The sequence below is a fragment of the Battus philenor genome, unplaced genomic scaffold (assembly GCF_028537555.1).
Source record: "Battus philenor isolate CCGP_79_NKW_IND1 unplaced genomic scaffold, ilBatPhil1.0.hap1 SCAF_42, whole genome shotgun sequence".
Lineage (NCBI taxonomy): Eukaryota > Metazoa > Arthropoda > Insecta > Lepidoptera > Papilionidae > Battus > Battus philenor.
In genome coordinates this window covers 32,501-37,500 of record NW_027181707.1, presented here as the reverse complement: position 1 = coordinate 37,500, position 5,000 = coordinate 32,501, and the positions used below count along the sequence as shown (strand labels likewise).

The following is a 5,000-nucleotide window of genomic DNA, read 5'->3' as shown; positions in this document are numbered from 1 at the left end:
AGTTCACCATCTTTCGGGTCCCAGCATCTCTGCTCAGAGCGCGCCTGCATTCACGGATTGGAAACGAGACGCCTCGGGAGTGCGAGAGTGCAGATCGCAAAGGACGTACACTCCATCCTCCCTGAGCGCGCGGCTAGCGCGCGCCTTCACTTTCGTTGCGCCTTTCAGTTTATACAAATACTCAATGACTCGCACACATGCTAGACTCCTTGGTCCGTGTTTCAAGACGGGTCCTGCGAGTGCCCGAAACTGAATCATCGCAGACAGAGACGCGCACGGTCCGAGACAGCACGGCTGCGACGACAGACGCGCCGCAACGAGGTCCGCGCTCGGGCAGGACCTCGTGTACGACGTTATCTTGCGTCGGGCCGGACGCGCCTTTAGAGAGCGCGTGCGCGATTCTTATCATTATACCGTCCGGCGGCCGATCGGCTACCGCGAAACGGTCCAACGTCCTGACTCCGCTCGCGCGAAGTGAACGCTGGGCTGCCCGTCGGCGGCGCTTAGATCGACACCCGAACGGGTCGCGATGCATTACTGAGAGAGAAGTGCACGCCCTCCGCGGACGTCGACGCGCACCGGCCCGTGCGACGCGATACAGCGCCCGATTAAAGGCGGACCGGACGTCGCATCAGAGCGCGGGCGCGTACGCCGCGGAATGACGATGAATCTCTCCGTTCGTTCATTCGAGTTTCGCAGGTTTACCCCTGAACGGTTTCACGTACTCTTGAACTCTCTCTTCAAAGTTCTTTTCAACTTTCCCTCACGGTACTTGTTCGCTATCGGTCTCGCGGTTATATTTAGCCTTAGATGGAGTTTACCACCCACTTAGGGCTGCACTCTCAAGCAACCCGACTCTTAGGAGAGTCCCTCTCGCCGCCGCCCTCCGTCGCTACGGGCCTGGCACCCTCTGCGGGAAAACGGCCCCGTTCAAGACGAACTTGGACAGGAGTATCGACGACGAGAAAGCGGAACCTCCCGAACACCACATCTCCCGCGCTCGAGACGATCGCGGGATTCAGTGCTGGGCTCTTTCCTGTTCGCTCGCCGCTACTAGGGAAATCCTTGTTAGTTTCTTTTCCTCCGCTTACTAATATGCTTAAATTCGGCGGGTGATCCTCCCTGATCTGAGGCCAACGATAAAAATTCGAGGCAGACGCGATATCCGTACGCGACGTCCCTTATTATATTTTTGACGACGACGAACCGACGGACCGCGCGCGCAAGCAAGCAAGCGCGCACGGCGGCCGGTCGTCGTCGCGGGACGCCCTTCGGACGTCGAGTCCGCCTACCGTACACCACCCCCACCGTCGCGATCATCGCGCGTCGCAGAGCGAGTGCGCGTGCGCGAGGCGCGCGCGTCGCGAGTCCTTAGAGGTCTCTAGACGCGCGCACGCACAACGCAACGCTGCACACACAACACGCGTTGCGCGATGAACGACGACGATGACGATGATGATGATTATGATGATACGAGCGTAAACGAAAATCTCGACACGCATACGCGAGCGCGAGTACTTTTCGTTAGCGATCGATCGTCCGGCCCTTTCGGTATCGGTCCGTATCGATACGATAATATAACGTTCGCACTGGAACGACGACGCGTATCACCGACATAATACGGATGCGTAGCGACGACGAGCGGTGAACTCTCTCGCATCGGGCTAGGCGCGCGCGCACATGAACATCACGTAATGTTTACTTACATATGTTTGTGTGTGCGTTACGCTTGCCGCGCAAGAAAACATTCACCGCCTGCCGGTCGCATCCGTCGGAGACGCGTCGTCTGTGCTTCCGATATATTTTATTATATCGTATACACGAACCGATGAGCTCGGACGAAGACCGCACTACGAAGACTCGCGTCTTAGCGATGCGTGTAATCTTTTCACACTCGTTTCATATTCAATACAATTCGATATATTTAAACGGACCGTAAACGCGCTCCGCGCGTACGCGGACGTGAGGGGTGCAGCACCCCGCCGTCCGTCGTCCGTCGCGAAGAACGTTCAACGGAAACCGTCAATTGTTCGAAAGAGCGCGCGCCCGCTCGCCCGCGCGCGGTAGTGCGGCAGCGGCAGCGCGACGACAGCGACGGCGGATAGTGAGAGAGAGAGAGTGAGAGCCGCGGCGGCGCGGACGAGAGACTCTTATTAGAGATCGTCCCATCGCACCGTCCGCGAGCTCGTTCATCACCCCCCACCAACCCGCCGCCGCCGCGTCGCGCGTCACCGCCGCGCGCATCGACCGGCGCGAGCGCACGTAGCGCGCGTTCTACACCGAACAGTGTGGTTTTTATATTTTAACAGCCGGCCCTCAGACAGGAGTGGTCCTGGATATTTCTCCACGGACCGCAATGTGCGTTCGAAATGTCGATGTTCAAATGTGTCCTGCAGTTCACACTATGACGCGCAGTTAACTGCGTTCTTCATCGACCCGCGAGCCAAGTGATCCACCGTCCAGGGTAATGGTTTTTTCTTAATGTTGTTATTACTTACGGTAGCGGCCTACGGCTCTCGCCGTCGGCCACTTGATTGTCCGTTTTTATGTATTAACGTCGAAAGTTGGTCGAATTCATGTGCGCCGAGGCGTTCATAAAGAAACGGCACCGAAAAAGCTTAACGCCCCGACGCGAATCCTTTAGAATGATGAACGACGACGACCCGCGCACCCCCCAACGAGCTGGCGTGACGCACGACATTGTCATCTTTCTAACCGCTTAAATTTCGTTTTGTATAGCGCCAACCGACAATAAAGGGCCTGAGCTAGGCAGTGGGGATTTTCACCGCTTCGAACGCTCCGTTTGGTATGCCCCGGTCGGCGCTCGTCTCTCGGCGTTTTTCCGCCACCCGGCCGCTTCGACGGCGGCGGAGGCAGCGGCGGCGGTAGCACTTTCGACGAATGCCACCACCGCCACCGGCCACCGCCACGGCGCCGTCGCCGCTGCGCCGTTAGGCGTAATAGACGCTAGAGACAATTATTTCACATTTTATTTTTTATACATATATACAAACACGCACACACACACGCACGCACACGCGCGCGCGCTCGTCCGCATTAGATACGAACAGCAGCGCGCGCGTACGTACATATATATGTATATATGTCGTATATATATATATCATTATGGATGTATTACATATATATATGTGTAAACACGGTATGTACGAAGTCGTCGTCGTCGTCGTCGTCGTCGTCGCAACAGCAACAACAGCAACAGCGGCGCAACAACGTTCGTGAACATATCACGCGTCTCGCACACATACACACACGTTAATGATCCTTCCGCAGGTTCCCCTACGGAAACCTTGTTACGACTTTTACTTCCTCTAAATGATCAAGTTTGGTCAACTTCCCAGCAACGCCGACGGCCGTGAAGCCACCGCGTGTCGGTCCGAAGACCTCACTAAATCATTCAATCGGTAGTAGCGACGGGCGGTGTGTACAAAGGGCAGGGACGTAATCAACGCGAGCTTATGACTCGCGCTTACTAGGAATTCCTCGTTTATGGGGGATAATTGCAAACCCCAATCCCCAGCACGAAGGAGTTTCAACGGGTTGCCCGGGCCTCTAGGCCAGGGAGAACATGCTGATTCCTTCAGTGTAGCGCGCGTGCGGCCCAGGACATCTAAGGGCATCACAGACCTGTTATTGCTCAATCTCGTGCGGCTCGAAGCCGCCGGTCCCTCTAAGAAGAATTTTAATACGTCGCCAGTGAGTTGCGCCACCGGAGCGGCGCACACCTAAATGACGACGCCTATTTAGCAGGCTAGAGTCTCGTTCGTTACCGGAATTAACCAGACAAATCGCTCCACCAACTAAGAACGGCCATGCACCACCACCCACCGAATCAAGAAAGAGCTGTTAATCTGTCAATCCTTCCGGTGTCCGGGCCTGGTGAGATTTCCCGTGTTGAGTCAAATTAAGCCGCAGGCTCCACTCCTGGTGGTGCCCTTCCGTCAATTCCTTTAAGTTTCAGCTTTGCAACCATACTCCCCCCGGAGTCCAAAATCTTTGGTTTCCCGGAAGCTGCCCGCCGAGCCATCGTAGTAACGTCGGCGGATCGCTAGATGACATATTTACGGTTAGAACTAGGGCGGTATCTAATCGCCTTCGAACCTCTAACTTTCGTTCTTGATTGATGAAAACACCTTTGGCAAATGCTTTCGCTGATGTTCGTCTTGCGACGATCCAAGAATTTCACCTCTAACGTCGCAATACGAATGCCCCCAGTTATCCCTATTAATCATTACCTCGGAGTTCTGAAAACCAACAAAATAGAACCGAGATCATATTCTATTATTCCATGCACGAAATATTCAAGCAGCATTTTGAGCCCGCTTTGAGCACTCTAATTTGTTCAAAGTAAAATTGTCGGCCCATCTCGACACTCACCGAAGAGCACCGCGATAGGATTTTGATATTGAACCGCCGTTTTACCGACGGCTCACCGACGATATGCTCCGCAGACGTGTCAGTATCACCGCGGATGCGGTGCACCGACAGCGCGGCGCACAAATGCAACTACGAGCTTTTTAACCGCAACAATTTTAGTATACGCTATTGGAGCTGGAGTTACCGCGGCTGCTGGCACCAGACTTGCCCTCCAATTGTTCCTCGTTAAAATATTTAAAGTGTACTCATTCCGATTACGAGGCCTCGTAAGAGTCCCGTATCGTTATTTTTCGTCACTACCTCCCCGTGCCGGGAGTGGGTAATTTGCGCGCCTGCTGCCTTCCTTGGATGTGGTAGCCGTTTCTCAGGCTCCCTCTCCGGAATCGAACCCTGATTCCCCGTTACCCGTGACAACCATGGTAGTCGCAGAAACTACCATCGAAAGTTGATAAGGCAGACATTTGAAAGATGCGTCGCCGGTGCTGGACCATGCGATCGGCAAAAGTTATCCAGATTCATCAAAATTAACGACTTCGGACGCGAGGCCCTCCGTCGATTGGTTTTGATCTAATAAAAGCACTCATCCCATCACTGGTCAGAGTTCT

General features: G+C 54.6%; 2 non-coding genes and 1 pseudogene across 2 annotated transcripts in view; all 3 read right to left on the bottom strand.

The window, feature by feature from the left end:
* Window positions 1-1,136, bottom strand: part of LOC137929147 (large subunit ribosomal RNA) — a 4,896-nt pseudogene extending 3,760 nt beyond the window's left edge.
* Window positions 1,137-2,310: 1,174 nt separating this feature from the next.
* On the bottom strand, window positions 2,311-2,467 carry LOC137929131 (5.8S ribosomal RNA). Its single transcript, XR_011108705.1, has one exon. It is a non-coding gene; the product is annotated as a 5.8S ribosomal RNA (ribosomal RNA).
* An 807-nt stretch (window positions 2,468-3,274) lies between these two features.
* LOC137929115 (small subunit ribosomal RNA) overlaps window positions 3,275-5,000 on the bottom strand; it is a 1,904-nt gene continuing 178 nt past the window's right edge. Inside the window, exon 1 of the ribosomal RNA XR_011108690.1 lies at window positions 3,275-5,000. This exon is cut by the window's right edge and continues 178 nt beyond it. This is a non-coding gene — a ribosomal RNA (small subunit ribosomal RNA).